The sequence below is a fragment of the Zingiber officinale genome, unplaced genomic scaffold, assembly GCF_018446385.1.
Source record: "Zingiber officinale cultivar Zhangliang unplaced genomic scaffold, Zo_v1.1 ctg227, whole genome shotgun sequence".
In the NCBI taxonomy this organism is placed as follows: Eukaryota; Viridiplantae; Streptophyta; class Magnoliopsida; order Zingiberales; family Zingiberaceae; genus Zingiber; species Zingiber officinale.
Genome location: NW_024589902.1, coordinates 33,825 through 51,980, shown reverse-complemented (window position 1 = coordinate 51,980; position 18,156 = coordinate 33,825). Strand labels below are relative to the sequence as shown.

The following is an 18,156-nucleotide window of genomic DNA, read 5'->3' as shown; positions in this document are numbered from 1 at the left end:
AACCCACGGAAAATAGACACGCTGATACCACGTTTTTATTCAAAACAACAATAGCAATAATGATAATACTAAAATAACAAAAATAGGTGCAACACGAGGACTTCCCAGGGGGTCACCCATCCTAGTACTGCTCTCGCCCAAGCACGCTTAACTTCGGAGTTCTGATGGGATCCGGTGCATTAGTGCTGGTATGATCGCACCCATCCTTCCTACCACACTCTCCCTATTTAAACCGCCAAACGGCGATGATCGCACCCATCCTTTCTACCACACTCTCCCTATTTAAACCGCCAACGGCCCTCGCGCGAATCGACCCCCCGCCGCCAAACCCCTCCCTCCCCCCGACGAAGCAACCGGACAACAAAAATCGAAAAATCGAAAGCCAACTAAACAAACCACCGCAGCTTCCCGTGCGGCCACCACCGCCTTCCCGGACGCGGACGAAGGGAACCCAAACAAAAAAGAGGCAATTAACGAATAAGCAACCCACGGAAAATAGACACGCTGATACCACGTTTTTATTCAAAACAACAATAGCAATAATGATAATACTAAAATAACAAAAATAGGTGCAACACGAGGACTTCCCAGGGGGTCACCCATCCTAGTACTGCTCTCGCCCAAGTACGCTTAACTTCGGAGTTCTGATGGGATCCGGTGCATTAGTGCTGGTATGATCGCACCCATCCTTCCTACCACACTCTCCCTATTTAAACCGCCAAACGGCGATGATCGCACCCATCCTTTCTACCACACTCTCCCTATTTAAACCGCCAACGGCCCTCGCGCGAATCGACCCCTCCGCTGCCAAACCCCTCCCTCCCCCCGACGAAGCAACCGGACAACAAAAATCGAAAAATCGAAAGCCAACTAAACAAACCACCGCAGCTTCCCGTGCGGCCACCACCGCCTTCCCGGACGCCGACGCGGACGAAGGGAACCCAAACAAAAAAGAGGCAATTAACGAATAAGCAACCCACGGAAAATAGACACGCTGATACCACGTTTTTATTCAAAACAACAATAGCAATAATGATAATACTAAAATAACAAAAATAGGTGCAACACGAGGACTTCCCAGGGGGTCACCCATCCTAGTACTGCTCTCGCCCAAGCACGCTTAACTTCGGAGTTCTGATGGGATCCGGTGCATTAGTGCTGGTATGATCGCACCCATCCTTCCTACCACACTCTCCCTATTTAAACCGCCAAACGGCGATGATCGCACCCATCCTTTCTACCACACTCTCCCTATTTAAACCGCCAACGGCCCTCGCGCGAATCAACCCTCCGCCGCCAAACCCCTCCCTCCCCCCGACGAAGCAACCGGACAACAAAAATCGAAAAATCGAAAGCCAACTAAACAAACCACCGCAGCTTCCCGTGCGGCCACCACCGGCTTCCCGGACGCGGACGAAGGGAACCCAAACAAAAAAGAGGCAATTAACGAATAAGCAACCCACGGAAAATAGACACGCTGATACCACGTTTTTATTCAAAACAACAATAGCAATAATGATAATACTAAAATAACAAAAATAGGTGCAACACGAGGACTTCCCAGGGGGTCACCCATCCTAGTACTGCTCTCGCCCAAGCACGCTTAACTTCGGAGTTCTGATGGGATCCGGTGCATTAGTGCTGGTATGATCGCACCCATCCTTCCTACCACACTCTCCCTATTTAAACCGCCAAACGGCGATGATCGCACCCATCCTTTCTACCACACTCTCCCTATTTAAACCGCCAACGGCCCTCGCGCGAATCGACCCTCCGCCGCCAAACCCCTCCCTCCCCCCGACGAAGCAACCGGACAACAAAAATCGAAAAATCGAAAGCCAACTAAACAAACCACCGCAGCTTCCCGTGCGGCCACCACCGCCTTCCCGGACGCGGACGCGGACGAAGGGAACCCAAACAAAAAAGAGGCAATTAACGAATAAGCAACCCACGGAAAATAGACACGCTGATACCACGTTTTTATTCAAAACAACAATAGCAATAATGATAATACTAAAATAACAAAAATAGGTGCAACACGAGGACTTCCCAGGGGATCACCCATCCTAGTACTGCTCTCGCCCAAGCACGCTTAACTTCGGAGTTCTGATGGGATCCGGTGCATTAGTGCTGGTATGATCGCACCCATCCTTCCTACCACACTCTCCCTATTTAAACCGCCAAACGGCGATGATCGCACCCATCCTTTCTACCACACTCTCCCTATTTAAACCGCCAACGGCCCTCGCGCGAATCGACCCTCCGCCGCCAAACCCCTCCCTCCCCCCGACGAAGCAACCGGACAACAAAAATCGAAAAATCGAAAGCCAACTAAACAAACCACCGCAGCTTCCCGTGCGGCCACCACCGCCTTCCCGGACGCGGACGCGGACGAAGGGAACCCAAACAAAAAAGAGGCAATTAACGAATAAGCAACCCACGGAAAATAGACACGCTGATACCACGTTTTTATTCAAAACAACAATAGCAATAATGATAATACTAAAATAACAAAAATAGGTGCAACACGAGGACTTCCCAGGGGGTCACCCATCCTAGTACTGCTCTCGCCCAAGCACGCTTAACTTCGAAGTTCTGATGGGATCCGGTGCATTAGTGCTGGTATGATCGCACCCATCCTTCCTACCACACTCTCCCTATTTAAACCGCCAAACGGCGATGATCGCACCCATCCTTTCTACCACACTCTCCCTATTTAAACCGCCAACGGCCCTCGCGCGAATCGACCCTCCGCCGCCAAACCCCTCCCTCCCCCCGACGAAGCAACCGGACAACAAAAATCGAAAAATCGAAAGCCAACTAAACAAACCACCGCAGCTTCCCGTGCGGCCACCACCGCCTTCCCGGACGCGGACGCGGACGAAGGGAACCCAAACAAAAAAGAGGCAATTAACGAATAAGCAACCCACGGAAAATAGACACGCTGATACCACGTTTTTATTCAAAACAACAATAGCAATAATGATAATACTAAAATAACAAAAATAGGTGCAACACGAGGACTTCCCAGGGGGTCACCCATCCTAGTACTGCTCTCGCCCAAGCACGCTTAACTTCGGAGTTCTGATGGGATCCGGTGCATTAGTGCTGGTATGATCGCACCCATCCTTCCTACCACACTCTCCCTATTTAAACCGCCAAACGGCGATGATCGCACCCATCCTTTCTACCACACTCTCCCTATTTAAACCGCCAACGGCCCTCGCGCGAATCGACCCTCCGCCGCCAAACCCCTCCCTCCCCCCGACGAAGCAACCGGACAACAAAAATCGAAAAATCGAAAGCCAACTAAACAAACCACCGCAGCTTCCCGTGCGGCCACCACCGCCTTCCCGGACGCGGACGCGGACGAAGGGAACCCAAACAAAAAAGAGGCAATTAACGAATAAGCAACCCACGGAAAATAGACACGCTGATACCACGTTTTTATTCAAAACAACAATAGCAATAATGATAATACTAAAATAACAAAAATAGGTGCAACACGAGGACTTCCTAGGGGGTCACCCATCCTGGTACTGCTCCCGCCCAAGCACGCTTAACTTCGGAGTTCTGATGGGATCCGGTGCATTAGTGCTGGTATGATCGCACCCATCCTTCCTACCACACTCTCCCTATTTAAACCGCCAAACGGCGATGATCGCACCCATCCTTTCTACCACACTCTCCCTATTTAAACCGCCAACGGGCCTAGCGCGAATCGACCCTCCGCCGCCAAACCCCTCTCTCCCCCCGACGAAGCAACCGGACAACAAAAATCGAAAAATCGAAAGCCAACTAAACAAACCACCGCAGCTTCCCGTGCGGCCACCACCGCCTTCCCGGACGCGGACGCGGACGAAGGGAACCCAAACAAAAAAGAGGCAATTGACGAATAAGCAACCCACGGAAAATAGACACGCTGATACCACGTTTTTATTCAAAACAACAATAGCAATAATGATAATACTAAAATAACAAAAATAGGTTCAACACGAGGACTTCCCAGGGGGTCACCCATCCTAGTACTGCTCTCGCCCAAGCACGCTTAACTTCGGAGTTCTGATGGGATCCGGTGCATTAGTGCTGGTATGATCGCACCCATCCTTCCTACCACACTCTCCCTATTTAAACCGCCAAACGGCGATGATCGCACCCATCCTTTCTACCACACTCTCCCTATTTAAACCGCCAACGGCCCTCGCGCGAATCGACCCCTCCGCCGCCAAACCCCTCCCTCCCCCCGACGAAGCAACCGGACAACAAAAATCGAAAAATCGAAAGCCAACTAAACAAACCACCGCAGCTTCCCGTGCGGCCACCACCGCCTTCCCGGACGTGGACGCGGACGAAGGGAACCCAAACAAAAAAGAGGCAATTAACGAATAAGCAACCCACGGAAAATAGACACGCTGATACCACGTTTTTATTCAAAACAACAATAGCAATAATGATAATACTAAAATAACAAAAATAGGTGCAACACGAGGACTTCCCAGGGGGTCACCCATCCTAGTACTGCTCTCGCCCAAGCACGCTTAACTTCGGAGTTCTGATGAGATCCGGTGCATTAGTGCTGGTATGATCGCACCCATCCTTCCTACCACACTCTCCCTATTTAAACCGCCAAACGGCGATGATCGCACCCATCCTTTCTACCACACTCTCCCTATTTAAACCGCCAACGGCCCTCGCGCGAATCGACCCCTCCGCCGCCAAACCCCTCCCTCCCCCCCACGAAGCAACCGGACAACAAAAATCGAAAAATCGAAAGCCAACTAAACAAACCACCGCAGCTTCCCGTGCGGCCACCACCGCCTTCCCGGACGCGGACGAAGGGAACCCAAACAAAAAAGAGGCAATTAACGAATAAGCAACCCACGGAAAATAGACACGCTGATACCACGTTTTTATTCAAAACAACAATAGCAATAATGATAATACTAAAATAACAAAAATAGGTGCAACACGAGGACTTCCCAGGGGGTCACCCATCCTAGTACTGCTCTCGCCCAAGCACGCTTAACTTCGGAGTTCTGATGGGATCCGGTGCATTAGTGCTGGTATGATCGCACCCATCCTTCCTACCACACTCTCCCTATTTAAACCGCCAAACGGCGATGATCGCACCCATCCTTTCTACCACACTCTCCCTATTTAAACCGCCAACGGGCCTCGCGCGAATCGACCCTCCGCCGCCAAACCCCTCCCTCCCCCCGACGAAGCAACCGGACAACAAAAATCGAAAAATCGAAAGCCAACTAAACAAACCACCGCAGCTTCCCGTGCGGCCACCACCGCCTTCCCGGACGCGGACGAAGGGAACCCAAACAAAAAAGAGGCAATTAACGAATAAGCAACCCACGGAAAATAGACACGCTGATACCACGTTTTTATTCAAAACAACAATAGCAATAATGATAATACTAAAATAACAAAAATAGGTGCAACAAGAGGACTTCCCAGGGGGTCACCCATCCTAGTACTGCTCTCGCCCAAGCACGCTTAACTTCGGAGTTCTGATGGGATCCGGTGCATTAGTGCTGGTATGATCGCACCCATCCTTCATACCACACTCTCCCTATTTAAACCGCCAAACGGCGATGATCGCACCCATCCTTTCTACCACACTCTCCCTATTTAAACCGCCAAACGGCGATGATCGCACCCATCCTTTCTACCACACTCTCCCTATTTAAACCGCCAACGGCCCTCGCGCGAATCGACCCCTCCGCCGCCAAACCCCTCCCTCCCCCCGACGAAGCAATCGGACAACAAAAATCAAAAAATCGAAAGCCAACTAAACAAACCACCGCAGCTTCCCGTGCGGCCACCACCGCCTTCCCGGACGCGGACGCGGACGAAGGGAACCCAAACGAAAAAGAGGCAATTAACGAATAAGCAACCCACGGAAAATAGACACGCTGATACCACGTTTTTATTCAAAACAACAATAGCAATAATGATAATACTAAAATAACAAAAATAGGTGCAACACGAGGACTTCCCAGGGGGTCACCCATCCTAGTACTGCTCTCGCCCAAGCACGCTTAACTTCGGAGTTCTGATGGGATCCGGTGCATTAGTGCTGGTATGATCGCACCCATCCTTCCTACCACACTCTCCCTATTTAAACCGCCAAACGGCGATGATCGCACCCATCCTTTCTACCACACTCTCCCTATTTAAACCGCCAACGGCCCTCGCGCGAATCGACCCCTCCGCCGCCAAACCCCTCCCTCCCCCCGACGAAGCAACCGGACAACAAAAATCGAAAAATCGAAAGCCAACTAAACAAACCACCGCAGCTTCCCGTGCGGCCACCACCGCCTTCCCGGACGCGGACGCGGACGAAGGGAACCCAAACAAAAAAGAGGCAATTAACGAATAAGCAACCCACGGAAAATAGACACGCTGATACCACGTTTTTATTCAAAACAACAATAGCAATAATGATAATACTAAAATAACAAAAATAGGTGCAACACGAGGACTTCACAGGGGGTCACCCATCCTAATACTGCTCTCGCCCAAGCACGCTTAACTTCGGAGTTCTGATGGGATCCGGTGCATTAGTGCTGGTATGATCGCACCCATCCTTCCTACCACACTCTCCCTATTTAAACCGCCAAACGGCGATGATCGCACCCATCCTTTCTACCACACTCTCCCTATTTAAACCGCCAACGGGCCTCGCGCGAATCGACCCTCCGCCGCCAAACCCCTCCCTCCCCCCGACGAAGCAACCGGACAACAAAAATCGAAAAATCGAAAGCCAACTAAACAAACCACCGCAGCTTCCCGTGCGGCCACCACCGCCTTCCCGGACGCGGACGCGGACGAAGGGAACCCAAACAAAAAAGAGGCAATTAACGAATAAGCAACCCACGGAAAATAGACACGCTGATACCACGTTTTTATTCAAAACAACAATAGCAATAATGATAATACTAAAATAACAAAAATAGGTGCAACACGAGGACTTCCCAGGGGGTCACCCATCCTAGTACTGCTCTCGCCCAAGCACGCTTAACTTCGGAGTTCTGATGGGATCCGGTGCATTAGTGCTGGTATGATCGCACCCATCCTTCCTACCACACTCTCCCTATTTAAACCGCCAAACGGCGATGATCGCACCCATCCTTTCTACCACCCTCTCCCTATTTAAACCGCCAACGGCCCTCGCGCGAATCGACCCCTCCGCCGCCAAACCCCTCCCTCCCCCCGACGAAGCAACCGGACAACAAAAATCGAAAAATCGAAAGCCAACTAAACAAACCACCGCAGCTTCCCGTGCGGCCACCACCGCCTTCCCGGACGCGGACGCGGACGAAGGGAACCCAAACAAAAAAGAGGCAATTAACGAATAAGCAACCCACGGAAAATAGACACGCTGATACCACGTTTTTATTCAAAACAACAATAGCAATAATGATAATACTAAAATAACAAAAATAGGTGCAACACGAGGACTTCCCAGGGGGTCACCCATCCTAGTACTGCTCTCGCCCAAGCACGCTTAACTTCGGAGTTCTGATGGGATCCGGTGCATTAGTGCTGGTATGATCGCACCCATCCTTCCTACCACACTCTCCCTATTTAAACCGCCAAACGGCGATGATCGCACCCATCCTTTCTACCACACTCTCCCTATTTAAACCGCCAACGGCCCTCGCGCGAATCGACCCCTCCGCCGCCAAACCCCTCCCTCCCCCCGACGAAGCAACCGGACAACAAAAATCGAAAAATCGAAAGCCAACTAAACAAACCACCGCAGCTTCCCGTGCGGCCACCACCGCCTTCCCGGACGCGGACGCGGACGAAGGGAACCCAAACAAAAAAGAGGCAATTAACGAATAAGCAACCCACGGAAAATAGACACGCTGATACCACGTTTTTATTCAAAACAACAATAGCAATAATGATAATACTAAAATAACAAAAATAGGTGCAACACGAGGACTTCCCAGGGGGTCACCCATCCTAGTACTGCTCTCGCCCAAGCACGCTTAACTTCGGAGTTCTGATGGGATCCGGTGCATTAGTGCTGGTATGATCGCACCCATCCTTCCTACCACACTCTCCCTATTTAAACCGCCAAACGGCGATGATCGCACCCATCCTTTCTACCACACTCTCCCTATTTAAACCGCCAACGGGCCTCGCGCGAATCGACCCTCCGCCGCCAAACCCCTCCCTCTCCCCGACGAAGCAACCGGACAACAAAAATCGAAAAATCGAAAGCCAACTAAACAAACCACCGCAGCTTCCCGTGCGGCCACCACCGCCTTCCCGGACGCGGACGCGGACGAAGGGAACCCAAACAAAAAAGAGGCAATTAACGAATAAGCAACCCACGGAAAATAGACACGCTGATACCACGTTTTTATTCAAAACAACAATAGCAATAATGATAATACTAAAATAACAAAAATAGGTGCAACACGAGGACTTCCCAGGGGGTCACCCATCCTAGTACTGCTCTCGCCCAAGCACGCTTAACTTCGGAGTTCTGATGGGATCCGGTGCATTAGTGCTGGTATGATCGCACCCATCCTTCCTACCACACTCTCCCTATTTAAACCGCCAAACGGCGATGATCGCACCCATCCTTTCTACCACACTCTCCCTATTTAAACCGCCAACGGCCCTCGCGCGAATCGACCCCTCCGCCGCCAAACCCCTCCCTCCCCCCGACGAAGCAACCGGACAACAAAAATCGAAAAATCGAAAGCCAACTAAACAAACCACCGCAGCTTCCCGTGCGGCCACCACCGCCTTCCCGGACGCGGACGCGGACGAAGGGAACCCAAACAAAAAAGAGGCAATTAACGAATAAGCAACCCACGGAAAATAGACACGCTGATACCACGTTTTTATTCAAAACAACAATAGCAATAATGATAATACTAAAATAACAAAAATAGGTGCAACACGAGGACTTCCCAGGGGGTCACCCATCCTAGTACTGCTCTCGCCCAAGCACGCTTAACTTCGGAGTTCTGATGGGATCCGGTGCATTAGTGCTGGTATGATCGCACCCATCCTTCCTACCACACTCTCCCTATTTAAACCGCCAAACGGCGATGATCGCACCCATCCTTTCTACCACACTCTCCCTATTTAAACCGCCAACGGGCCTCGCGCGAATCGACCCTCCGCCGCCAAACCCCTCCCTCCCCCCGACGAAGCAACCGGACAACAAAAATCGAAAAATCGAAAGCCAACTAAACAAACCACCGCAGCTTCCCGTGCGGCCACCACCGCCTTCCCGGACGCGGACGAAGGGAACCCAAACAAAAAAGAGGCAATTAACGAATAAGCAACCCACGGAAAATAGACACGCTGATACCACGTTTTTATTCAAAACAACAATAGCAATAATGATAATACTAAAATAACAAAAATAGGTGCAACACGAGGACTTCCCAGGGGGTCACCCATCCTAGTACTGCTCTCGCCCAAGCACGCTTAACTTCGGAGTTCAGATCCGGTGCATTAGTGCTGGTATGATCGCACCCATCCTTCCTACCACACTCTCCCTATTTAAACCGCCAAACGGCGATGATCGCACCCATCCTTTCTACCACACTCTCCCTATTTAAACCGCCAACGGCCCTCGCGCGAATCGACCCCTCCGCCGCCAAACCCCTCCCTCCCCCCGACGAAGCAATCGGACAACAAAAATCGAAAAATCGAAAGCCAACTAAACAAACCACCGCAGCTTCCCGTGCGGCCACCACCGCCTTCCCGGACGCGGACGCGGACGAAGGGAACCCAAACAAAAAAGAGGCAATTAACGAATAAGCAACCCACGGAAAATAGACACGCTGATACCACGTTTTTATTCAAAACAACAATAGCAATAATGATAATACTAAAATAACAAAAATAGGTGCAACACGAGGACTTCCCAGGGGGTCACCCATCCTAGTACTGCTCTCGCCCAAGCACGCTTAACTTCGGAGTTCTGATGGGATCCGGTGCATTAGTGCTGGTATGATCGCACCCATCCTTCCTACCACACTCTCCCTATTTAAACCGCCAAACGGCGATGATCGCACCCATCCTTTCTACCACACTCTCCCTATTTAAACCGCCAACGGCCCTCGCGCGAATCGACCCCTCCGCCGCCAAACCCCTCCCTCCCCCCGACGAAGCAACCGGACAACAAAAATCGAAAAATCGAAAGCCAACTAAACAAACCACCGCAGCTTCCCGTGCGGCCACCACCGCCTTCCCGGACGCGGACGAAGGGAACCCAAACAAAAAAGAGGCAATTAACGAATAAGCAACCCACGGAAAATAGACACGCTGATACCACGTTTTTATTCAAAACAACAATAGCAATAATGATAATACTAAAATAACAAAAATAGGTGCAACACGAGGACTTCCCAGGGGGTCACCCATCCTAGTACTGCTCTCGCCCAAGCACGCTTAACTTCGGAGTTCTGATGGGATCCGGTGCATTAGTACTGGTATGATCGCACCCATCCTTCCTACCACACTCTCCCTATTTAAACCGCCAAACGGCGATGATCGCACCCATCCTTTCTACCACACTCTCCCTATTTAAACCGCCAACGGCCCTCGCGCGAATCGACCCCTCCGCCGCCAAACCCCTCCCTCCCCCCGACGAAGCAACCGGACAACAAAAATCGAAAAATCGAAAGCCAACTAAACAAACCACCGCAGCTTCCCGTGCGGCCACCACCGCCTTCCCGGACGCGACGCGACTCCCCTCCTCCCACCCGGACAAAGCCCCTCGCACCCGAGCTCTCTTCCTCTTCTCCAGCGACAACCCCTTTCCCTCTGCCCTATCCCTCCCACCTCCGGCCATCACGGGTGCTAGCCAACCGGCGGCGAGCCTTTCGCGACACCTGATTTACCACCGTCGCCCCGATTTCGTTGCCCTTGGTTGTGCCCTAACGTCGTCGTCCCTCCTCTGCACCCGTGAGAAACTTGATTAAGGGTATTGATTTGGAGATGGCAAAGAAACAGTGAGCTCTACACTACAACAAAAACATTAAAAGACAACGGTTAAAAATCGTTGTCGTAGGCTCTTTAAAACCGTTATAATTGACAGTTTTGTTAAAAGTGGAGGGCTACGACAACGGTTTTAAACCGCTGTCTTTGAATGAAATGACAACAGTTTTGCAACGGTTTTAAACCATTGTCTTTGAATGAAAAGACAACGGTTTAAAACCGTTGTTATTTAGAGCATTTTTAATAACGTAACACTGCCATTTATCATTTTTGGGGCTACGACAATGATTTTTTACCGTTGTCTTTGAGGGTGATAAACAACAATAATGATTTTAAATCGTTGTCTTTTAAATTATTATCTTTTAATACCAATATATCATATTTCAATTTAAATATATAATCTAGAATCATAATCAAGAAAGAATATTTTCCACATCAATATAATTTAAAATGTTAGTTGTACAAGAATTACAATCACAAAAGAATAAACATATCTCATGTTCAAATAAATTTTATCCCAATAAAAATAAACAAATAAACTCTATTTACAACTAATGAACAATAGCCAAAAGACTAGAAACTTTTATTGATGGTTCATGCCATGTAGGATTACACTTAATTATTATCAACCCATGTCCCATCACAATCTTCAACTTGTAGGATTTCATTGGACTCTTCATTCTCACTTGCTTATTTTTTTCATACCAACCTTTTCCAATATGAAGTTGGTGTCGAAGACTTGATAAGGTGCTTCGATAAGAATGAGAAGGGAGATGAGGAGGCAAGCCTAGCTAACCTTGAGGGAAAAGGTCACCCTGTCTGTGTCCTCTCTGGCAAACTCCTACACTTCCATCATCAATTTCCTCATTGATATCGTGGCTTTGCCATATGATCCTTGGTAGACTTCTTCATGCTTTCTGATTGTAGTGTTGCGTTTGGCGGCAAGCAAATGTCGATCTGAATACTGCTACCTTTATTTCCGTTCATTGTAGTTCTACATGTAAGAAAACAACATCGATAGTACAGGTATACAAGAAAATTTAAAAAACAAAAGTCTATCTATATATCTTGATCCTGTCCGAAGGCTGAATCAATGGACGCTGGGCACGGAGCGCTCTTCGACTACTGACGTGGCTCTTCAACTGCTAGAACGAAGCTCCGGCGAACCTGCACAGAAGTCGAGTCGGGAAGGGGGTTCCCGGCGGCGACCCTCCGACGTTCAAGTCAGGTAAGCAACGATGAAAAAGGTGGCTCCCAAAGTCTCAGAATGCGTACCTCCGGCGAAGTCTGAGGCTCTTTATATAGAGTTGTGAAGGGTTAGGGCACGCGTACCGAGGTGCATATGTGTCCTCTGTCCTTTCCTCGGTACGCGGTTGTCAGAAAGCTCACCTGACCCATACCGCTACAGTCAAAGCATGGCCTACACGTGAAACATACCTGCTGTCAGAAAAAGACCTCCCTTGTCCTTTTCCCCTTTGCTCCAGATCTAGCGTCCGGGCGGACAGCTCCCTCAACATCCGGCCGGACATATGCGGTGGTTTACTTGGGAGATTCTCCATCACATGCTTTATGGGGACTATTAGCAGTGTTACCTTATGGCTTCGGAGGGTCGCCGCCGGGAACCCCCTTCCCGGCTCGACTTCTGTGCAGGTTCGCCGGAGCTTCGTTCTAGCAGTTGAAGAGCCACGTCAGTAGTCGAAGAGCGCTCCGTGCCCAGCGTCCATTGATTCAGCCTTCGGACAGGATCATATCTTATCTGAAGAATAGGGTGATTATTGATGTATATGAAGCTAGCTCTTTGTTGGTGCAGAAATGAGTGAATGGAGATATCAACATCGGAGAGCATTAAAAGAGAATTAGTAGATGAGATCATAGCAAGCATATACTTGTAACTAGCACTACAACAAAAACATTAAAAGACAACGGTTAAAAACTGTTGTTAAATGTGCGGTAAAAGACAATGGTTTAAAACCGTTGTCTTTGACCACATTAGACAACAGTCATGCAACGGATTTAAAGTGTTGTCTTTTAATACCAAAGACAACAGTTCTGCAACAGTATAAAACCGTTGTAATTGCCAGTTTTGCAAAAATTTGATTGCAGATATACTTTTAACAACATATACACTGTTGTCTTTCTTCAAAATTTAGTTTAAAACCATTGTCTTAGAATACTTTTCACAACGGTTAAAAATCATTGTCTTTGTACATTCAGTTGCATGTCTATATATGTACTTTTCACAACGGTTAAAACCATGGTCATTGCACACAAACTGGTACAACGTAACATTTATACATTCACAAAAATAGTTTTCAACATATATACATTCGATTAGTTGTCTTTAATTTATATATACATCTTGTCTCAACCAAAAACCGGTACATGTGTACATTCACTTAAGTTTATAAACAATTCTATACAATTACTACAAGCTATCCAAACATGACCACAAGTAGTATCTAATCATGACAACCACAAAAGATGAAACCACAAAATTAAGTTTATAAGACCACAACCATGCAAATTAATTTGTCCTTTTTCTGAATAAATCAAGTGAGGATCGGATATGCAACAATCTTCACGTACTGTTCTTTTTCTGCATACCCAGCTTGCAAACCCAGCAATTTCTCCCTGGTATAAAAATAAAATATAGTTAAAGCCATAGAAAAAAAAGAATGGCCAAATAAGCACGAGAAACGTTGCCGCTTCACAATTTCATGAGTAGTCAAGCAAGTGAGCACGAAAAAAGTTTATGAAACTGGTTCATATGGCTGTTCCAACCCTTCAAATCCATTTCTTTTGTCAGTTCAAGGCTAATTGTACAAAGTTGGACAAATAGTACAGCAGATAAGTTAAAGAAATAAGGTAATTGAATTAAATCGTCCTGTGCATGAAATAGAGCAAAAGTGTGCAGTGGACAAGGACTGAAACCAGGATTGGCAAAAATGTTTTAGCACGCAGATGAAGTTGAATCCAACACATACCAAGTATGCATGAACTATACATAATCTAATATGATAACACCACCCTGCTTAAGTCAAGGTGAAGCCTTACACGGAATAAACCAACAATCCCTGTAGCTAATAACAGCAAATAAAGGAGGGCAGAATACATTGGGAAGCAAAAAGCAGTCAGATCAGAGCAACTCTAGGTAAGTCTAGATAGTTGGTGTATCTTGCATATAGTGATTGCTAAATTGGTTTGGTTTGGTTTGCCATAAGTAAGTCCAAACAAATATGTGAATGAACTTGGTCATTGTGATTCTCAACAAAGTGTAAGTTATTTCCATCCAACTTTAATTCATTCCGACCATTCATCATGTCCAACAAATTGCAAATTCCAAATATTTTCAATTTTGTTTGATTGAGAAACCATTTTCATTCCCAAAGAAAACAAGAATCTCAATACTATTAATTAAATTGGTCTTGCTCATGCATTTTCTTCATGTATTATCATGTTCATAAATCAGGTAACTGCTCAAAATATTTATCTAGCTCACCTCCTTTACGTGTAAATCCTAGTCTGCAGAAAACTGTCCATTAAGAAAGGAAACAATTCATGATGCTCAAAGTTAATCAGTTCATCATAATCTGACAAGTGTGTTAGTCCTACAGAAATGTGTTTACCAACAAATGATATATATGTTTGAACATCTCAAAATCTTAAGATGTTGAAAAACATTTCATGCATTCCAGTATAAGAATAATAATAAAATAGAGATGTTCTACCTGGATGTCCTACACACTAAAGTTTTAATAATCATGATGTTTCCAGGGGCATATCTGTTAGGATCAGATTATGTAATTTGCATTATATGCAAATACTTTCAGAATAGATCAAGTCATTGTATGATTTTAAATACCTAGTCATAAATATAGTCTTGTATGCATTCTACCCCACTCGGAACGCACTTCATCAATTTCTTCTCTAGAGTACTGGGGTTTGATGAACTGTGAACAAAGACATAGATTAGATTAGTAAAAAACAATCAAAAGATGATAAGTGCAAAATGATAAACACACAAATATTTGAGAAGATTGAGAATTGAATGTCAAATATTACTATTGATCGAAGTGAATCTCTCTCGATAGTTTCCAATTCTTCAATAATATCTCTCATATATCTCATCACATAAAAACCACACTGTTTCGCATCTGGTTGGCGAGGACCCTATGTTAAAAACAAATTGTAAATGTCTAATATACATGTTTAATTGTTTATAATTTAATCATAAGTAGACATGCATACCTTTACTACTTCCCATGTAACATGTTTTTTCCCTTTTTTTGGAACTTGAAACTTTATTGTTCTCAACCCAATTACATTTAAACATTGGAACTTGAAACTTTTGATAATGGAATATAGCCTAGATAAATTAATAGTTTCCTCAAAACAGATAAACCAAAGAACACTTCCAGCAAGACTTACCTATGTTCAAAGACAAGCCCATTTGTGTTGGTCAAAGGCTTTGATAGTAGCCCCTCCAGCATTCTAAGCCTTCTCCAATGGGTGCCCAATGCCCAAAGCTCGGGGAAAAGAAGGACCATGCTACCGAAGTATACCTGAAGCAGAACTAGTTGCAATGAAAATAATATTAACAATAATATAGTACTTGAGAAAATTGTACAGAAAGAAAAGGAAACAGAAGTACTTGGTAGATGGAGACTCCCTAAGAACAATATCAAGGGCTTGAATGACTTCTTGAGGTGCCTCAATCTGTCGACCAGCTAAAAACTCCTTCAGGTTGTGTATGCTTGTGTTTCCAGCAAGCTTAATAATCACTCTAAAATCCTTGGCCTTCCTGAAGAAGAGGAAAACCACACGATTTTAACAGATACGGTCAGCATAAAGCTTCAGTTGAGAAACAGTACCTTCCATCATTTTCAGGCAGTGAAACCGTGAACTCCTTTGACTCAAAAGGAAAAGTACCAGCCGTATACAGGTTCTTCCTTCCATCAAAGCTAGCATTCTCCTTCCCAAGGCTTTATCCTTATGCGCCTTGACAAGCTCAGAGATGATTTTTCTATTGGTAGCTCTGGAAACTGATTCGGGCACTATACTCACCTACAAATTCAGAACAAGGTATTCTCCATCAAATGGGAAGAACGATGCATAACGAAAGAGAAACATAGAAACTTACATCATAGTGGAAAAGAGTATTGTCGGCAATCTCGACAAGGAAATGGTTAGCCCTAACTAAGCACGGCCTTTCGACGGTGCCGAAATCCGGCCGAGCCGGATGCCTCAAACCCTTGCTAGAAGCCGGAGGCGCCGCCAGTTGAGGAGTCTGCTCCTTCGTGGGCTCGGCGATCGTGAGATGCCGAAGTTTTTCGCCGATAGAAGAGGACGAAGGCGAATCTGCTGTTGTGGCCAGCGGCGAAGGACGGTACAATGCGGACGGAGTCGTCGACGATTCCTGAGAGCGAGGAGCCGGAGCATATCCGCCCCTTCCTCCGCCGCCACGCGATCTGCCGCTGTCAACAGGACCCCGACCGCCCCGTCCACCGCCACGGCGACCACCTCCATATGCTCCTCATTCGCCGGACATTGCGAGAGACAGGGCTCATATGGGAGAAGGAATAGCAACAAACCAAAAGATGCTGGTGAGAGTCTGCGAGAGAGGTTTAGCCAGGGAGGAGTTTTGAGGAGAGGGGTTTGTGCAAAGGGGTGGAAGGCAAAAACGTGTGAGGAGTGGAGAAGATTGTGTGAGGAGATCGGGAAGAGGAGATTGTGTGAGGAGAGGGAACGTGAAGAGATCGCGGGATGAGGAGAGGAGAAAGACACAATTGCCTAGGGTTCCCGAAGACTAAGGGGAGGGAAAACACGCGCCAAATTATATTTCGGAGAGGGGAAGACATTAAACCAGGGCAATGGAACAAAAGAATTAGGTTTACAACGGTTTACAAAACTGTAGTCGTATCCTCTAAAAAATGCGCTTAAAAACAATGGTTTTAGAAAACTGTTATAAAATGTGTTGTTGATTAGAAAACAATTCGCTCAACGACAACGGTTTTTACAAAAACCGTTGTCTTTTGTTTTTCTTTAGAGCTAAAAGACAACGGTTTTGTCAAAAATCGTTGTCTTTTGTCAAATTAACAACAGTTCCCTCAAAAACCGTTGTCTTTATAGTGTTGTCTTTTAACAAATTTGTTGTAGTGTAGTAAGACAGAAAAGCAATTTTGGATGAGACAAGTCAGGTTTAACAGAACAAACAAAAGAAGACAATGTGAGTTTCTATCATTGAAAGATGTACAATTTAATTATTCTATTAATGTTATCACAATGCCAATGATTAAAGCAGAAGTTAGGTAATCTAGGAATGAAATTTATGCAAATATGACATGAGCGCTCACGTTGTTCCATGGAGTAAAATCTTCAAAACTTTTGTGATATCATCATCATCATGGTTGTCCTCAATAAAAATAGTTAAGCTGGTGATTTATTATATAAAACAGTCCATAAAGACATTTACTTGCATGTTTGAAGAATTTTGTAGTAAAGTAAAATGCTATAAACCTGTACAAATCATTTACTTGTGAACATTTTGAAACTTGAGGTACTTCAATGTGACTGGCTTCCCCTGAAATTTCAACATATATGAAGCATAACTATTGAACATACATGCAGTGAAAGCAGTATAGCCGCAAAATCTACAGTTTAACACAAAAAATAGATAGCATAGAAAAACTCACAAAACATAGGTACTTCACCTTTCGATTATCAGGTGATAAATTGAGGGAGTCACTTGGTGGATAATTAATCATTAACATTACTGTAAAATTATCAAATGTTAACAAAAAGTGCACTGTAGCAATATAGGAAAAATTATAACAATCTGTTTTCTTTAGGAAATTTGTAATCTTGATAACAAGGATATCTAGCAGCTATACAGTAGACCTGAAGCCCATATGCTCTTTGTTTGCAACCTAGGACCTGGTAATTAGAGAAGAGTTTTGCCATATCAACAAAGTTCAAAAGGAAAAAGAAATCAATTCAGAAAGTACTGCTGCATTTATAACATGTGAACCCATAGTCAACTTCTCTTGCATTGACATTGTGATGCGTGAATCCAACAGATGAAACATGCTGAAAACATGTTTACTCATCCTGTTCCACGTACTCACCTTTCCATTGATCTAGAGGTCAACATTGGCAAGGTACTGTTTA

At 46.1% G+C, this 18,156-nt stretch overlaps 1 long non-coding RNA gene and 22 other non-coding genes across 23 annotated transcripts; all 23 read right to left on the bottom strand.

The window, feature by feature from the left end:
* Positions 1-83: 83 nt before the first annotated feature.
* On the bottom strand, positions 84-202 carry LOC122036948. The gene has a single exon (XR_006127465.1). It is a non-coding gene; the product is annotated as a 5S ribosomal RNA (ribosomal RNA).
* A 364-nt stretch (positions 203-566) lies between these two features.
* Positions 567-685, bottom strand: LOC122036955. Its single transcript, XR_006127472.1, has one exon. It is a non-coding gene; the product is annotated as a 5S ribosomal RNA (ribosomal RNA).
* Positions 686-1,056: 371 nt separating this feature from the next.
* On the bottom strand, positions 1,057-1,175 carry LOC122036947. Its single transcript, XR_006127464.1, has one exon. It is a non-coding gene; the product is annotated as a 5S ribosomal RNA (ribosomal RNA).
* A 364-nt stretch (positions 1,176-1,539) lies between these two features.
* On the bottom strand, positions 1,540-1,658 carry LOC122036946. Its single transcript, XR_006127463.1, has one exon. It is a non-coding gene; the product is annotated as a 5S ribosomal RNA (ribosomal RNA).
* Positions 1,659-2,028: 370 nt separating this feature from the next.
* Positions 2,029-2,147, bottom strand: LOC122036951. The gene has a single exon (XR_006127468.1). It is a non-coding gene; the product is annotated as a 5S ribosomal RNA (ribosomal RNA).
* A 370-nt stretch (positions 2,148-2,517) lies between these two features.
* LOC122036953 lies at positions 2,518-2,636 on the bottom strand. The gene has a single exon (XR_006127470.1). It is a non-coding gene; the product is annotated as a 5S ribosomal RNA (ribosomal RNA).
* Positions 2,637-3,006: 370 nt separating this feature from the next.
* Positions 3,007-3,125, bottom strand: LOC122036945. Its single transcript, XR_006127462.1, has one exon. It is a non-coding gene; the product is annotated as a 5S ribosomal RNA (ribosomal RNA).
* Positions 3,126-3,495: 370 nt separating this feature from the next.
* Positions 3,496-3,614, bottom strand: LOC122036954. Its single transcript, XR_006127471.1, has one exon. It is a non-coding gene; the product is annotated as a 5S ribosomal RNA (ribosomal RNA).
* A 370-nt stretch (positions 3,615-3,984) lies between these two features.
* Positions 3,985-4,103, bottom strand: LOC122036958. Its single transcript, XR_006127475.1, has one exon. It is a non-coding gene; the product is annotated as a 5S ribosomal RNA (ribosomal RNA).
* Positions 4,104-4,474: 371 nt separating this feature from the next.
* LOC122036949 lies at positions 4,475-4,593 on the bottom strand. Its single transcript, XR_006127466.1, has one exon. It is a non-coding gene; the product is annotated as a 5S ribosomal RNA (ribosomal RNA).
* A 365-nt stretch (positions 4,594-4,958) lies between these two features.
* Positions 4,959-5,077, bottom strand: LOC122036944. Its single transcript, XR_006127461.1, has one exon. It is a non-coding gene; the product is annotated as a 5S ribosomal RNA (ribosomal RNA).
* Positions 5,078-5,441: 364 nt separating this feature from the next.
* LOC122036957 lies at positions 5,442-5,560 on the bottom strand. The gene has a single exon (XR_006127474.1). It is a non-coding gene; the product is annotated as a 5S ribosomal RNA (ribosomal RNA).
* Positions 5,561-5,986: 426 nt separating this feature from the next.
* LOC122036943 lies at positions 5,987-6,105 on the bottom strand. Its single transcript, XR_006127460.1, has one exon. It is a non-coding gene; the product is annotated as a 5S ribosomal RNA (ribosomal RNA).
* A 371-nt stretch (positions 6,106-6,476) lies between these two features.
* On the bottom strand, positions 6,477-6,595 carry LOC122036956. The gene has a single exon (XR_006127473.1). It is a non-coding gene; the product is annotated as a 5S ribosomal RNA (ribosomal RNA).
* A 370-nt stretch (positions 6,596-6,965) lies between these two features.
* Positions 6,966-7,084, bottom strand: LOC122036942. The gene has a single exon (XR_006127459.1). It is a non-coding gene; the product is annotated as a 5S ribosomal RNA (ribosomal RNA).
* A 371-nt stretch (positions 7,085-7,455) lies between these two features.
* LOC122036962 lies at positions 7,456-7,574 on the bottom strand. The gene has a single exon (XR_006127479.1). It is a non-coding gene; the product is annotated as a 5S ribosomal RNA (ribosomal RNA).
* Positions 7,575-7,945: 371 nt separating this feature from the next.
* LOC122036961 lies at positions 7,946-8,064 on the bottom strand. Its single transcript, XR_006127478.1, has one exon. It is a non-coding gene; the product is annotated as a 5S ribosomal RNA (ribosomal RNA).
* Positions 8,065-8,434: 370 nt separating this feature from the next.
* LOC122036960 lies at positions 8,435-8,553 on the bottom strand. Its single transcript, XR_006127477.1, has one exon. It is a non-coding gene; the product is annotated as a 5S ribosomal RNA (ribosomal RNA).
* A 371-nt stretch (positions 8,554-8,924) lies between these two features.
* Positions 8,925-9,043, bottom strand: LOC122036952. The gene has a single exon (XR_006127469.1). It is a non-coding gene; the product is annotated as a 5S ribosomal RNA (ribosomal RNA).
* A 364-nt stretch (positions 9,044-9,407) lies between these two features.
* Positions 9,408-9,521, bottom strand: LOC122036959. The gene has a single exon (XR_006127476.1). It is a non-coding gene; the product is annotated as a 5S ribosomal RNA (ribosomal RNA).
* A 371-nt stretch (positions 9,522-9,892) lies between these two features.
* On the bottom strand, positions 9,893-10,011 carry LOC122036941. The gene has a single exon (XR_006127458.1). It is a non-coding gene; the product is annotated as a 5S ribosomal RNA (ribosomal RNA).
* Positions 10,012-10,376: 365 nt separating this feature from the next.
* LOC122036950 lies at positions 10,377-10,495 on the bottom strand. The gene has a single exon (XR_006127467.1). It is a non-coding gene; the product is annotated as a 5S ribosomal RNA (ribosomal RNA).
* Positions 10,496-15,508: 5,013 nt separating this feature from the next.
* LOC122036940 lies at positions 15,509-15,943 on the bottom strand. The gene is made up of 3 exons (XR_006127457.1): positions 15,861-15,943; positions 15,641-15,790; positions 15,509-15,551 (listed from the first exon to the last, which is right to left on the bottom strand). It is a non-coding gene; the product is annotated as an uncharacterized LOC122036940 (long non-coding RNA).
* Between the last annotated feature and the right edge of the window lie 2,213 nt (positions 15,944-18,156).